Below are 15,811 nucleotides of genomic sequence, written 5' to 3' on the forward strand. Positions count from 1 at the left end.
AGGCATCATTAATGAAATACTCATTAAACACATTAGTTTAGTTTTACAGAGATCCCTAACATACACAAGGAGAGACGAAAAACTAAAGATAATCACACGTTCTTAATTCTCCATAGAGTCCTTGATATGACAAACTCACTAAAATATATTTATGTATTTATACGAGTATATCTGACTAGTCATTTATCAGAACATTAAATTTTAATTTTATTTTTTTGTAACACGCATTTACGATAGCTGTTACTGTTTCTTTTTATAATCAAGTCATTATAATTTTAGATTTTAATAAAAGCTGTAGATATGTAATTAAAATAATGTCAGTAATGTTATTGAAACAGTATGAAAGTAAGAAATCTTAAAATAAAGTAAGAAAAATGTAATTAAAAAACTAAAATAAAACTATCATTGTTTTAATACTAATAAAGAGTTGCATGTAATCAATAAATTATTAGATTATCAAGAAATTTATGTTTAGTTTTTCTTGTTATTCTAATGAAAGCTACAATTTCTGTAAAGATTACTTTGAACTATTACTGATCTTTGAAATCTGGACTCAACTTTTATGAACCTGAATCAAGGATATTAAGAGAGGAAAATTGATTTAGTGTGATAATAGTGGGGTGATTTTGCCCAAGAACTTTCCGGTTAGCGGCAGAGACTGGGATTGGCTTTGCTAGTTAAGTTTATATCCCAATGTCTAATTTGAATCTATCCATTGAAACAAGCATTTTGTTGAATCCATAATCGAGTTCAGATTATCATCCATCTATCAACGAACGTAAATTAATCAGTTTGGGTATAAAGAATTCGATATAGCGTCAGCATGTGTAGTGCACATGCACGGTAACGGAAGTGAAGTCGAAATCTCTGCGCGAAACTGATGACTGTAAGTCCTAAACTAGTCACGGATACAAAAAACATGCGTGCTACGGACAGATAAAACTCAAAGACATTATCCAACATGGAAAACATTAAGAATTTGGGATCTATGTACCATAAGGATGACTTTTAAAATAAGGATTTAGAATCCTGTGTCTAAAGTAGACAAAAAAAAACATAAAAATGCTGGATTCCACATTGTGGAATCCACAGATATTTGCAGCAATAAAAATACAAATTTATACATTCATCGTGAAGAGTATATTGCTGTAGTATGGGAGCGAAACCTGGATATCTACAAAAAAAACGGATCCAAAAGCTTGGAGCTGTCGAAATACGATTTCTAGCGAAAATTGGAGCGATGCTCTAGTAGAGCACAAACGGGTAAGGTCATAAAGAATAAGAAGGCTGATGGAAGCAAGAAGAGACGACATAATAGTCTGAACCTACCAAATAGTGTTAATTTTGATACGGACACACACTAATGACTGATGACAGATAGCCCAGAAGTTGTTTCGAGATGGCAATCATCCTTTTAATAGAACCAGTGGTAGACCTTGGCTGATCTGTATCCTGGAGATTAAGGCCAGATTGATGCCTAGATAGAAAGAACTGGAAGTATAAGATCTATCAGGCAAACTTCAGGAGAAGTCTAAGTAAAAGAAGTACAAGCCCAATTTAGTACATAACTGCAGATATACCATGCGCTTTTGTGCAGTTTATATACGAGTAATCTTCGATAGATAAATTCAACTGCAAGCTCCGACTAGCTTTCTGTCACCGGCGTCAAAAAAATACAACTTTACTCACAATTATTTTCTTTAATAATTAAAACTTAATTAAACGACTACAGAAACCAAAAAAATACTACTCTTTCCCTTTTTATTTTTGGTTAAACGTACCTTTAGAAGGGAATAAAAGTGTATAAGTGGAAGATACTTCTTCGTCAAAAGAGTGCTGCCCAATTAGGTACGGATAAGGGCAGGTAGCCCTTATCCTGGCCTGGGAATGAATGAACACACCCATCCCACCCAACCAAGCCCTTTATATTTTGGACACAAAGACTTTTAAGGTCATCACTTTACATTTTGTACTATAGTTCGTGTTATCCAACAGAAAGGTTTTTAAACATTTAGAAAAAAGTTTTTTTTGTTACACACGGAAATTCTAAGTGGTTTGGTGACGGAAGTATTTATTTCATTAAAATCAATTAATTGCTCAATTAAAACAAAAAAATATTTAAATCAAAACTTAACTTTTTTAAACTGAAAACATTTAATAAATGAATATTGATTGAATTTACAGTAAAACAACTTCAGTGACGAAAATAAACTATCAGTCTTCATGCATCACTAGTTTAGTTAATTAAAAATAATAAAACTTGTGCAAAAAACCAAATCCAACAGGTATTGTATAAAACATACATATCGAACACATTATTTGGCAAAATTTAGTGGGCATAGAGGAAGTTCTTTTATAAAGTGTGTATGCACAATCCACCATTTATATGGATTTCATGTTCTCTTCAATCGATTAAAAGCACGAATTAGCAGATAATTTAACTCAATGTGTTAGCAGATATTGTAAAGCCAATTGGAGCTTTGTTCCTATGTCAAAGAGTAAGCAGGATAATACTCACAATGACATTTGTTTTCGTTTAATACATCGATACTCCACAACCGTCCAGCTATCTCATCTCACCCGAGTTTCAGCAGTTAATTACAAGCTTATTCTTGTACATCCCTAAACCATAAACTCCCCTATCACAAACGAAGTCTCTATAAAATAGTCTTCCAATTTAAAACTAGTTTTCAGTGCCTCCAAGATGCTCACTTCCAAATTTCCATTTCAGTCTCCTTCTCTACCCTTTCTTTCCACTGCCTGGGTCTTATATACCTACCACAAGATTCCGATTAGAGGAGGCAGCAAAGAAGACATGAGGTTTAGTTATTTTCCTACAACATAATTCATAAGGATTTCCCTAAAATTTTTCATATTGATGGGATTGATTACTCTTTATTTGAGTCATTTTCCATGGAAAATTCATTTTTGGGCATTAAAAGGGAAATTTTAAGTTTTTCGCCATTTTCTCGAAAATTATTCCAGCTCAATTGGTATTAATACAAGACTATTATATTACAACGTTTTGTCTATATCTTATTTCTGGGATATTTATTTTAGCAGGGCTCCGGAGGGAACGGCAGAGTAAGGTTTTACCACCACTCTATAATAGGTAAGAAAATTCAATATGTGTAGCTTATCTAATAGAAATTTTTTCATGAAAATTTGAGAGCTATAACGTCACATATCTCTTTAAATTCTTAATTTGATAACTGGATTAAGAGAGAGGCAATAGAGTTTTCAATTAAGTCAAATTTGTTGTTTCTAAATTCAGTTATGTGGTGGCTTTACTTTTTCTCGCTTTGATTAAAAAAAAACATGTCTGAAAAACGGAAATTACCATATAAAGTTGTATCGAGTTAAACAAGTATTATAAGCTTAAAGCGCAGAAATATGTGATGTATTCACATAGTTAACTGATTATGTAAATTAGATGCTACTATGTATATAATTATATGAGCAAGAGAAGATAAATACATGATCATTAACATTAATACATATTACTAGGAGGCACTAGTTCTGCGCAGAGAGCCGGTCCGTAGTTGAATCAATCACAATACACATAGTGAGGAGCTAAGCTTAAGCTTAAATGATGGTTGCAAACTACATCTTTGTAAACCAAACAAGATTTTCTGTACTCTTTACAGTTTATTTCTCAAGTGATAAGTTAGTCTTGTTGATGAAATAGGCAGGAATCTTGCTAAACTTTATTTAAGCTTCAAATTATTCATTTAAGATGTACCTAAATCAGGATTAAATAAGTAAACTCCTTAGAGTACAAAGCAAGGGTCATGAAAGAAATGACAAAGACGAGAATCCTCTCTAAGACGGGAAATGTTCCATATCTCCCTTAAAATATCTTCTAAAATAACTTCTAGGTAAATCAATTTATATGTAGCTAAAACCTAGCATTACTCTTATCAATCACCTCTGAGGGCTAATGTATTACCAAATTCCGGTAATGGTAATAATGTTTTCATGCGAAAATTTCACATCATGGTATTTTTTATTTATTTAAAATTCGAAAAAAAAAATAGTTTGACTTTCCCGTTAGTGAAAAAGAAGGGCTAATGTATTACCTAACTAACTAAATTTAAGTTTCATTATGCGCGCCTCTAAGGCTGGAAACATAGTGGAGCGGCGAGCAAAGCGGCGAAATCAAACAGAAGTTAACATATGGGACCGCGCATAGTGGCGAGCAAAGCGAAGATAGAGCAACTCTATCTATTTCTAGTGTTTGTTTTCGCCGCTTTGCTCTTCACTATCATCGCCGCTTTGCTCGCCGTTCCACTATGTTTCCAGCCTAATCATTCAGATCTAGAGGTACCCCGCTAGTGTGTTATACTGCTGTAACTGACCGTAAGGCTAAAAAACCTAATAAACAAGATTTAGCTTCTTTCTAGATTGTTCTGCTACTTAAGAGATCCATTAAATGCATTGGAATAATCCCAAAATGCAGATTTAAAACCATTTTTGGTAACATTGGAACCCTAGTTTCAGGAATTGAATAATTTTACTAACATCAACTGAAACTTTTACCTTCGATTTAGTGGAGGAATCAAAAAATTCTAATTATTAAAACGTTATTGGAAATACTATTAGGCAAGATGCTCAGGAAAAAAAGAAAAAGAAAGAAAAGCGGAAGTAAAGCGCCAACACGATGAGAAGGAGAGTTTAATGTCCTTCTGTTTTACCATTAGTTTTGGAACGAGTATCGGAAAAACATTATAATCGGATATCTCACGTTTTTTTTTTTTTTACTCCTACTTCTTACTTTTGTGAGAAAACTTTACTGAAAATCAGTAACTTCTTTTTCACTAACGGGAAAGTCAAACTATTTTTTTTTTCGAATTTTAAATAAATAAAAAATACCATGATGTGAAATTTTCGCATGAAAACATTATTGGCATTCATTTAAAAGCATTCAACAGATAAGCTACCACCAATTTACTGTTTGGCCATTTCCGACTTTATCTCTGCAATTCTAAAGAAATATTAAAACATGGAAGCTTTGCTGTTAGCTCTAGTACTAAAATGAACGTAGGATTCGCAGACGTACCAGAGCCTCTTCTGAAAAATTTATATCCATCAAAAGAATTGATATAGAAAAGTGATAGATCTCTTAACCTGAATAAATGGATTAGAAAAGCTAAATAAAAATCGACAAAGTAATTCGTATATCCGGAAAAGCGAGTTTCATCAAATATGCCAAGTCAGTTTGTAATCCAAACAATACAGTGAAATGGCACAATAGAAAAGTGTCTACTTCCACATTCAACCACAAGAACTTCCCTAAAATGAATTTTTTTTTTTCCTCCGGGAAAACAAGTAGTAACAAAAGTTACCTCTAACTGTAAAGAGATCAATTGAAGTGGAATGAAATAAATTATAGGACCAACAAATTATTGGACCATTTATTACGCTCAAATGGATGCCCAGAAGGGGAAAGCATAATCACCATCCCTTTTCCCTAGATTTACGGGATCTCAAAATGAGGATTTTTCGGTGTAAATCCAATAATGAAAATTTTGACAAGATCGTTATTCTTCCTTATTTAAATAGAAATTTAACAACAAAAATTTACCTCTAATTCTCTTATCACAATAATTCTAGATCACTCAGAACTGTCATCTTGCCAATCTTGGGTAAATGATTCTCAAGACAGATGATTTCTTCTAGCTCAGCTGGTCCACTACTACTCCAGACCAAAAACACCAAGAACCGTTCCGGATCTCAGCGTACTTTTTTTTTTTATTTATACCACATTTTATTCATAGGAAAACAAAAAAAAAAAAAATGGAGTAAGCCAAAACTTGATCAATTCTTACTAATGAAACCATAAATACAAAAATCTGAATTTTAATAATTTATTTTCGAACAAGAAATAACATTTACTGTTTTCGTAACTTTCAAAACGCTAACACACACAATTTATTCTATTGGTTTTACACAACGGTTAATTATGATAATTTATTCAGTTACGAGATTTTATTGATGATAACGGAGTTTTGTAGTGTAAATGGACGTTGATGGTAATAAATTTTAATAAATAGAGTCTTGGTTGGTCTGATGGATTAGCTTTTTACAATATGGATGAGAGAAGAAGAAATTGATGCGATAGAAAAAAAGCTATAACAAGATAGAGGAGTTTGGGATTGTACAGGAAGAAGGTTAGAGCAATATTCCCCACTGTAGAGAAGACTGAGCAAGTGGAATATCTCTCTTGTATGATTTATTCTATCCCATCTTTATTCTGTTATTATTATAAATTCTACGGATGTATATGCCTTTTTTGATTGATAGAAATGTCAGTTTTATCTGTTATGTATTTTAATTTAGAAGTAGATGGATAACAGTAAATTGAGGCATCCGAAACAATTTCTTCTCTACAAACCTGAAGGCAGCGGAATAAGAAGTAGGATTTTGATAAATTTAATAAGGTCTGCGTTTGGGGCGGGGGGCGGGGGAGCTTACCTCTTATGGGATTGACTGTGCGGATCTTCACCTAAGTACCCCCAGTAAACTGAAAGCTCCTGACACGACTGGGAAAAGAGAAAGCGGAAACCTGATCAGTTCCGTTGCGAATGTTTGCGACACCGAGACCTTTTGATACTTCGACGATCCGTGGGGGGATTTTATACGCCAAATCGACAGGGAAAGCACTGGGCCTAGCGCAAAGATCAGGTTTCTACTGCAGGCCTGGATAACACAAGCCTTTTTTAGACTGCAATCCCAGGGAATAGAACTTGCTCCGCGTTCCAACAATATATTTAATGTATTATAGGATCCAGCCTTAACTTTAAACAAAAAAAAAAAATTGATTATAAATGTAACAACACTAGCTGACAAGAGAAGGTCGTGTGAGTGTTCCAAAAACCAGCTTTTGATGATTATGATAATCCCTGTAAGTAGTTCATTGAACCTTTACATAATTTGAAATTCTTTATTGTACAAGAACAGGATAAGAAAATATTTTTATTTCCTTTTTCTTTTTTTATGTACGTAACAAAAAATTAATTTTAGTGGTTAAAATGTTGAATCACTTAATTGAACATTAATGCTAACATACCTATATGAATTTTATTAGCAATAAAAGAATCTGTTTACTAAAACTTCATTAATTACAAAACAAAATGGTAAAATTAAAAATTTCGTAATATAATAAAAACAATAATTTAATAACACTTTTATCTCTATTTTTTTTAAAGTAATCTTTGAGGATGGGTTAAAACGAGCTGATAAAAAAGGAAAATTAATTCATAAGAATAAGAAGAGGTTGTAAATAAATTTAACCATTACAATATGCGCAATGAAATTAAAAAAGTGAATCTCTTTTTGTGTTTATTAGCTAAATTCTTTTAATTTAAATTAATGAATGTTAATTTTCCTTTTCAAGGTACTAACCAGAATGAAACGTACAAATAAATTGATAAAATAAAGCCGAATAACACGTAACAAATATAAAAACTAATAATAGCGAATTGTTCAAGTAAGAAGTAAACTGAAAATGAAAACAGAACTAATTTATGCTTAGGATGTTATAAATTGAAGTAAGCACATTTAAAAAAACTGAGAAGCACACTTTTTTTTATAAATGGGTTATTAATTAGAAGAAGAAAAGAAAAACTGATTCGAAACACTCCTATAATTTTTCACTAATTACGAGGGTCGTTTGAAAAGTCCGTGCAAAAATAAAAACTACTTAATTTTTTGGGGTAAACCTTTTTCATTTTTCAACATAGTCTTCTTTTAGGCTTATACGAGTACACTTCGTCCAACGCTGCTCTAGTTTGTTCATCCCTTCCGAATAATAGGATTTGTCCAAGTCTGAAAAATAGCCATTCGTTTCTGCAATCACCTCCTCGTTTGAATAAAATCTTTTTCCCGCCAGCCATTTCTTCATATTGGGGAACAAATAGTAGTCCGAGGGAGCCAAGCCTGGAGAATAGGGGGGGGATGTGAAACGAGTTGGAACCCTATTTCCATTCATTTTGCGACCACAACTGTGAGCTGGTGCGTTGTCGTGATGGAAAAGGACTTTTTTGTGGGCCAATCATGGGCGTTTTTCTTTTGCAGCTCGGTTTTCAAACGGTCTAATAACGATGAATAATATGCACCTGTAATAGTTTTACCCTTTTCCAGATAGTCGATGAGGATTATTCCTTGCGAATCCCAAAAGACAGTCGCCATAATCTTTCCGGCCGAAGGAAGGGTCTTCGCCTTTTTTGGCGCAGATACCCCATTGGTAACCCATTGTTTAGATTGTTCTTTGGTCTCAGGAGTGTAGTGATGTATCCATGTTTCATCCACAGTGACGAAACGACGCTTAAAGCCCTGCGGATTCTTCTGGAACAGCTGCAAACCGTCCTTGCAACACTTCACACGATTTCGTTTTTGGTCAAGCGTGAGCAATCGCGGCACCCATCTTGCGGATAGCTTTGTCATGGTCCAAATGTTGATGCAAAATATTATGTACCCGTTCATTCGAGATGCCCACAGCAATAGCAATCTCACGCACCTTCACTCTTCTGTCATCCATCACCATATCATGGATTTTATCAATGATTTCTGGAGTAGTAACCTCAACAGGGCGTCCAGAACGTTCAGCGTCACTTGTGCCCATATGGCCACTCCGAAAATTTTGAAACCACTTATAAACTGTTCTAATCGAAGGTGCAGAGTCACCATAATGTTTATCAAGCTTCTCTTTAGTCTCCTGAGGCGTTTTGCCTTTCATAAAGTAGTGTTTAATCAACACACGAAATTCTTTTTCGTCCATTTTTTGAAAATCACTCGACTTCCTCGATTCAAACGAATGCCAAACGCAAAGAAATAGACCGATCTGGCTGAATCTTGGTGTGTGTTCTTCCAAGAGATGCTACTAACTAAAAATAACCTCGATACGCGCCAGTAGTGCTATCTCTCTGACTTTGCACGGACTTTTCAAACGACCCTCGTACTCCAACAGGAGAAACCTAACAATGCCACAGACCCACCCAATTCAGAAGTTTAATATAATAGTACGAAGTATAGAACTTATTTTTGTCTTGAAGTGGCACTTTAGAGGGATATTTAATGTGGTTAAAATGGTGCATAGCGGGAAAAAACCTTAATTATTGTAAAAAGTAAAGTGAGTAAAGTAATTGCCTACTTTTTTCAGGCTGGCTTTTTACATCCAACTACCAAATTAGGTGTCGTTGACGGAGGCGACTAGGAAACATACTTTACTGTAAATTCCTTATATTAACCATTAAATAAAATCCAAGGCCTAAGACCGGGAATCAAATCCAGTACCTCAATACATATTAAAGCTTTGCGGGTCTAGCCTATAACAAATTAACCAAAACGGAATACCACATTTTGAAAAGCCAGAAAATGTCCCAGCTTAGAGAACAACCTGTTTATTAAATGATAACTCCCTTTCACTTTAAATTATTATTTATAACAAATAATAAAAATTTTAAATACCTCGCCATAGATGTAGGCTTGGAAAAGGCGGTAACAACTTCCGTGGTAAAACATTGATACTAAATCCCACCACAGGTGTTCTATTATAATTCTTATTCATATTCGTCAATAACACCATTCTTAAATTAGTATTCACTAATTTTACTCAATTAAAACACTGACAACTGGATGTTCTAGTGACTGATGAACGAGCCGGTATAAATTGTCCTTCACCCTAATAATTCATAATTTTACACGCGCGCATAATTTGGCAGAACCAACTGATAATATCGACCAACTATATTTTATAATTACAAAAATACACTGATATTTGAAATTTTTTAGTACTTTACACGCCAATTTCGTAATCTTAAATATATACTTATAGTGTTAAGATGTGTAATCTTTTTAACTGTAGTTTATTATCAAACTTTTATGTCACCTTATTTTTGATAATTTTTTTTTTTTTAATTACACTGATAACAAAAAACACAACAATCAGTTTAAATTGAAATAATACACACAATAAGTGAATATAGCCTTTTAAGTTGAAAATCTGGTTAGATCCACGCAGTACTGGATAATATAGTTGATTTTATTCATCTTAGCACGCACGGCATGGTTATTGTATCCCTGACCACGTTTCGGATTCACTTAGCAAAGTTTAGTGCGAGACGGAAACCTAAATGCGCGTAAAAAAGGAAGCCATAAGTGAGCGTTTCACATAAAATTTTAATGTTCACGATAACAACAGATCCACTGAACGTGACTAAATATGCCGGAGTTAATTGTAAGAAATATAAATGATACCAGAAATAATATCATTTATTTATTTTTTTTTTTTTTATCATACATGAAGAAATAGATTTTTAATTTTTATTTATTTCAATCATTTTAATAGATATCAAGCTGTAATCGATTATTCCCAAATTACTGGCTTAACTACAATAAGTTTGTTGCACACCTGAGGTTACTTGGCAAGAAATACATTTATAGCAAATAAACGATCGCCACACGATAATAAATTGTGGTCATAAAGAAAAAAAAAGTTCAGGAGAAAATTGGTAAGAAACTTTCTCTCAACAATTTCTCTAATAACAATAAATTCCTATCGATAACAAAACCTCAGCCACACATAAAATTCCAAACATATGTGAACAATAAAAAATAATAATAAATATTATACGTAGATAATAAATATGCTGAAAAATGCATTTTTCTTTTGTAAAGTGGCCAGCAGCAATAAAATTTAATATATTCTTGATGTAAAAATCTTTTATCTTTTACCATTAACCAGAACATTTATAGAAATCCTAAATCTCTCAATGGTTGTACTTATCTTTTCTTTTCTTTTTTTTTTTAAGTTATTTATGTCTATGGTCCATTCAATGTATTTGGTGGCCCATTCATGGGATACATATAATAAATAGTAATATATCAACTATTTTATTACTACATTCAATAAATTTATTTCTTGTAAAGGCTAAGAGATATTTGTGCAAATGTAGGTTGCTCTCTGAACAATCATTCCACTTTCACCTTAGGTGATTATTATTTTTAAATTATTACTAATATCGTGAATGAGTGATATCATTAGGGAATTAAGATTCCAACTTATTGAAGACAATCTTTAGTAAAAAAAAAAAAAAAAAACTATTTAGAGCTTGCGTGACCACAAGAAAAAGTATTTCAAGTACAAAATCTGATTTTCACAATTAGTCAAAGTAACAATTACTCCCTCCTAATATCTGTTAAAAAGAACAAAACTTTTTTAAGACGAAAAGTTCAAAACTGAATTTGTTAACAACAGGAACCTATGCAGGCATAAATTAACAGTTTTGTAATGGTCCTCCTTCCAAGCTTTTCACCTAGGAAAATGATGAAATTCACGATTTTTCACTGTAAAATATCTCGTTATCTCAGAATAGATTATATTCTGGACGATATATTAACTATAAATCCTACTGAAAAATAAAAATTATTGAAATTTTAAATACAGTTCTAGGTTAAATCTAATTTTTCTTGCACATATGTGAATCTTCTTACAGATTTCTTGAGAATATAAATGACAAAAGAAAATAGTAAAAAATGTGTAGTCATTCAATTGTAAATACGTGATAATGTACACGCACGCGTTACACTTAACTTATTGCGTCATTTAGTAATAATCAATACATAATAAGAGATGAGGGAGTTAGATGATTGATTGCGTAAACCAATAATTTTGATAGAGTTTTAATTACTTTCATTTACACCTGGTAAGTGCTAGTAGTATTTACGCTAGTCTCCAATTTCCGAAATTGAGTTGTTCCCGGAAACACTAGTTTTTATTATGAAGAAGCTAAAAACGTTTTGAAGTTTTGTCTCAGAATCATAACACTAACTTAGCGTTGACAATCCTAATATCGGAAGATTACTACGCGAAGATCCCAGGTTCGAATCCAGCTGTTGGCCTTTATATCTTTTGTCTTTTAGCAGCTGCTTTCAGCTCACTATCCGGTGATGGGACATTACTACGCGAAGATCCCAGGTTCGAATCCAGCTGTTGGCCTTTATATTTTTTTTCTTTTTAGCAGCTGCTTTCAGCTCACTATCCGGTGATGGGACAGTAACGAAGAAATACTCTCGGGAAGCCGACAGTATGCAATGAAAACCTACCATGATCAATTTGATTGACGCATTTCAAGCCCCCAATAAGTATTTTTTTAAAAATGTATTTTATTGGCTTATGTAAATTATAGAATTTGCCAAAAGGAAAGTTCCATTTAGCTGGAAAAAGACTGTTCTCCATAGTGAACTATAAAACTGGGACGAATAGAGAATATTTCTATAGCACCTTACGAGGAATACTTCCTGAATAATTTATGAGACACTACCATGATGGCGGCTTTCAACAGGACTTCAGATACGTATAACTCTCAACAGAATATGTTATAAACAAAAAAATTGTCCATAAGTTGAACCAGATATTGATCTTTGTAGACAGTTTAAATAAGAAAAACAAAATCTGGTGAGAACATCCATATGTTTTTTACTCTTATCGTAATTCAGGTAAAATAAAATAGCCTTGATATTGATCATTTGTGCTCAAGAAAAAAAGGGCACCTTTAATCGATTTGCATAAAGTTCGAATTTGATTTGGGAATCACAAAAAACTCTTAACGAAAATTGAAAATCTGTTCGGTGTAAACATTTTTAAAGCGAACCTTTTTTATTTTAATTTTTATAAATTTAAAAAAACACAAGAGATAAAAAGAATGATAAGGATTCCGACAATTTGAAGGCAATAGAATTCACTTAAGGTCACTATCAAAAGATAGTCTTAAAAATTGCTTTGAGACCACAACTGTTATTTTACCATCAAATCTTTTTGTTCCAATTCTACTACTCAGTCATCAATGAGAAGAATTACTGTGACAGGAAGTACCGGAAGTGCATTAGAGAGACTAACAACTCCTTCAAAGCTGCGGAAGACTCAGCTTAACAAAACAAACAATATTTAATGCAACTCCCAACCAAACACACATTATGAACCTACTTATTAGTTAAGTGATTAGAGTATCACAGACCAACTCTTGCTCATCATAAAACGCATTTAATCACCAACTCTTAATAACTCAATATTGCACTCGCCCAAAGTTATAATGCGAAGAACAATCGAAGGGTGTTTTACTATAGTTTTTTTATTATTATTTAGGTGGAGATCAGTTTGGGCTTTATAACCCTTCTCACGATTCTAATTCTAATCGATCAGGAACTTAGGATTAGTAGAATTGGAAAAGAGATATTATGCCGGGCTCAGCGATGTCGAAAGGATAAAAAGATTTATCGTGACAGGAAACCATGAAGACATCTGGGAAACCAGAAACAAGTTTTTTAATAAATTATATATTCTTCGTCAGCCATAGTTTATGGAAATCATTAAATGAATGTTCTAATTCATTAAAATTAAAACATTGCCTTAAGCCATATTTATTACCTTGATACGTCAATAACACATTACGTGGAGAACATAAATTAAATTAATAACTAAAAATGGCGCCTATTTTCTTTTTTCCATATTGATTACATTACTTTCTACAAATAACTGCGTATAAATTTGCTTATTAAAATGGGCTGCTGAAGTAAGTAAATAAATAATAAACTTAAAGGGGAGAAAAACACGAAGCATCATCAACACCAAACATAAATTCAAGTTAATCAGAATGGATAGCTGTCATATAATAAAAAAAGTGGTTAACCTCGCTTGAAGGGATTATATTTCATACTAGTAATTAGCAGTCATTAAAAATAGATGATGACTGATAATTATTTTATTATTTATTAGTCTTTCTTTTTTTTTTAATTATTAAATGTGTTTACAATTTTTAATAACAATGCACCATAATCAAATCACTTTTGAAGGTAGCGTGTTGACCAAGAAACCCTCCTTAAAAAATAATTTAAAAGAATTGAAAAAAAAAAGCAAACAAAGAATTAAGTTTTATCTGATTGTGAGTAGACGGAAAAGAAATCTTTGGAATAAGTTATTATTCTCCATAAACTAAGAATTTTAGAAACAAGTCTGCAAGATGGTAAATTAAGTAAAGTCGAAATCTCTACCCAAAACGGATTAATCTACGTCGGTAAAAATCATCGATATTTTAGTATCAAACTTAAATCTATATTAGTTGCTATTGCTATAACTACACAAATAAAAGACACATCCCTTAAGAGGGTCGTTTACCCTAACTACTCCCTACAAAACTGAACTGATTCAAATTTTAAAAAAAGAATAATAAAACCTTCAATAATTCCCACTAGCCCCTTCCTTTTTTAAAGTTGAATTTTGAATTTACATTACACAAAAACGGCATTTTAAAGATGCCAAACGATTCTTTCCCAGAAATGAAGACTTCCGGGAAAACGTTTCAGAGATAGAAGTTTTTAGAAAACTACATGAATCCCAATCAGTGTTGCAAGGCTAAAGAAAATCGTTGGAAGGGTTTTCTATAAAAGTGAAAAAAGTAAAAGTAAAATCTATACAGAAAACTCAGCACTCCCAATATTTTGATTTGGGCTAAAAACTTATAATAATAAAGCCTATTTGGCAGAAATATAAGAGAAATATTGAATGACCACAGACAAATATATCCGCTTCCGGTAAAAACCAAAATTCAATAGAAAATCTGCCACAATTGCAATAACTTCCTCTCTCCCTTCTTCTTTTGCTTGTGCAAAAGGTAAGCGACTATAGTAATAACAAGAGATAAAAACTATAAAGATAAAAATTGTAATCTAATAAAATGAAAGAACAAATGAATTTTTTCCGTAATAAATGTAAAAAAGAGAGTGGAGAAAATAAAATATTTTCACAAAATAAGCACAAAGCCGTATTAGACAAAAGGCGGGAGCAAGCTTTTAAAAGGGATGCCATCAAGTGTATAGTACGGTGCAAGCCATATGAACTCGGTGGGTACGTGAACATGTACGTGGGTATGTTCGAGTGAGAGATATGGGAGCGGCGGGGGTTTTTAGTATGATGACGGGCGTAGAGATGTACCGTTGAAGTAGCTTTAGTTCTCTCTCTCCAGTGAAGTCACTGTTGTCTACCAGAGCAGAGGCGGCAACCTTATCACAATAGAGCTGGCAATGAATAAAACGGGTATGCTTGCTGCTGGCTGAGTGAATACGAGACAAAGGATGCCCCAGTAGGAGGTGCAGAACTGGGGGGGCGGGAATGACGGTCGTCGGGCAGAAGAGAGAACTAAAAGGCTCGACTAGCAGCTCCGTCTGCATTCAGACGGGTTCATCTTTCCAGTATTCCCATCATCATTCAACAACGGCAATAATAAACAGCAGCCCATGGCTTTCTTAATGAATAAATGAGTGGTCACGCAGTTGTTTTTTTATTTTGAGAACTACAAAAGGACAATTGTAAAACGCCAAATGGTTATGCATGCATATACATGCAACCGGCAAATGTAAATAAAAACAATCCAAGAACATTTTTTCTTTTTTGGCGATAATGGAGTCTTAGTTTTAATGAATAATAAAGGAGATGAATTATTTGAAAAAGGAAGTGAAATAAAATAGCAAGCTACTTTAAAGAGAGAGTGTGTATGTAGGTGTCCAGCTTCGGAAAGAGATCTCTGTAGTAGTGGTAATCTTGTTAATAGGGTTTATATTTAATGAATGAACAGGTTATTTAGGTGTGTGTATTTAGTGCAGCATACGGAGGCGATTTGATGGTGCCAAAAAGGCGTGCGTGGGTCTTACGGAATTCAAGGTCGTCATCATGATTACTTCCGTGGGTGGGTATAAGGCCAGCTCCAGCTGTGGTGGTGGTAGTCATGGTACATTGGAGCCTGCCAAAAAATCTCAG

General features: G+C 33.2%; 1 protein-coding gene and 1 long non-coding RNA gene across 17 annotated transcripts in view; one reads left to right on the forward strand and one right to left on the reverse strand.

Moving 5' to 3' along the window:
• by (focal adhesion protein tensin) overlaps positions 1–15,811 on the reverse strand; it is a 572,440-nt gene that overhangs the window by 67,753 nt on the left and 488,876 nt on the right. The gene's annotated exons all lie outside the window — the stretch shown is intronic.
• On the forward strand, positions 9,937–10,686 carry LOC141456543 (uncharacterized). The gene is made up of 2 exons (XR_012459849.1): positions 9,937–10,237; positions 10,349–10,686. It is a non-coding gene; the product is annotated as an uncharacterized lncRNA (long non-coding RNA).

This window comes from Rhodnius prolixus, unplaced genomic scaffold (assembly GCF_049639745.1).
Source record: "Rhodnius prolixus isolate KJV_2025 unplaced genomic scaffold, Rpr scaffold_4, whole genome shotgun sequence".
Lineage (NCBI taxonomy): Eukaryota > Metazoa > Arthropoda > Insecta > Hemiptera > Reduviidae > Rhodnius > Rhodnius prolixus.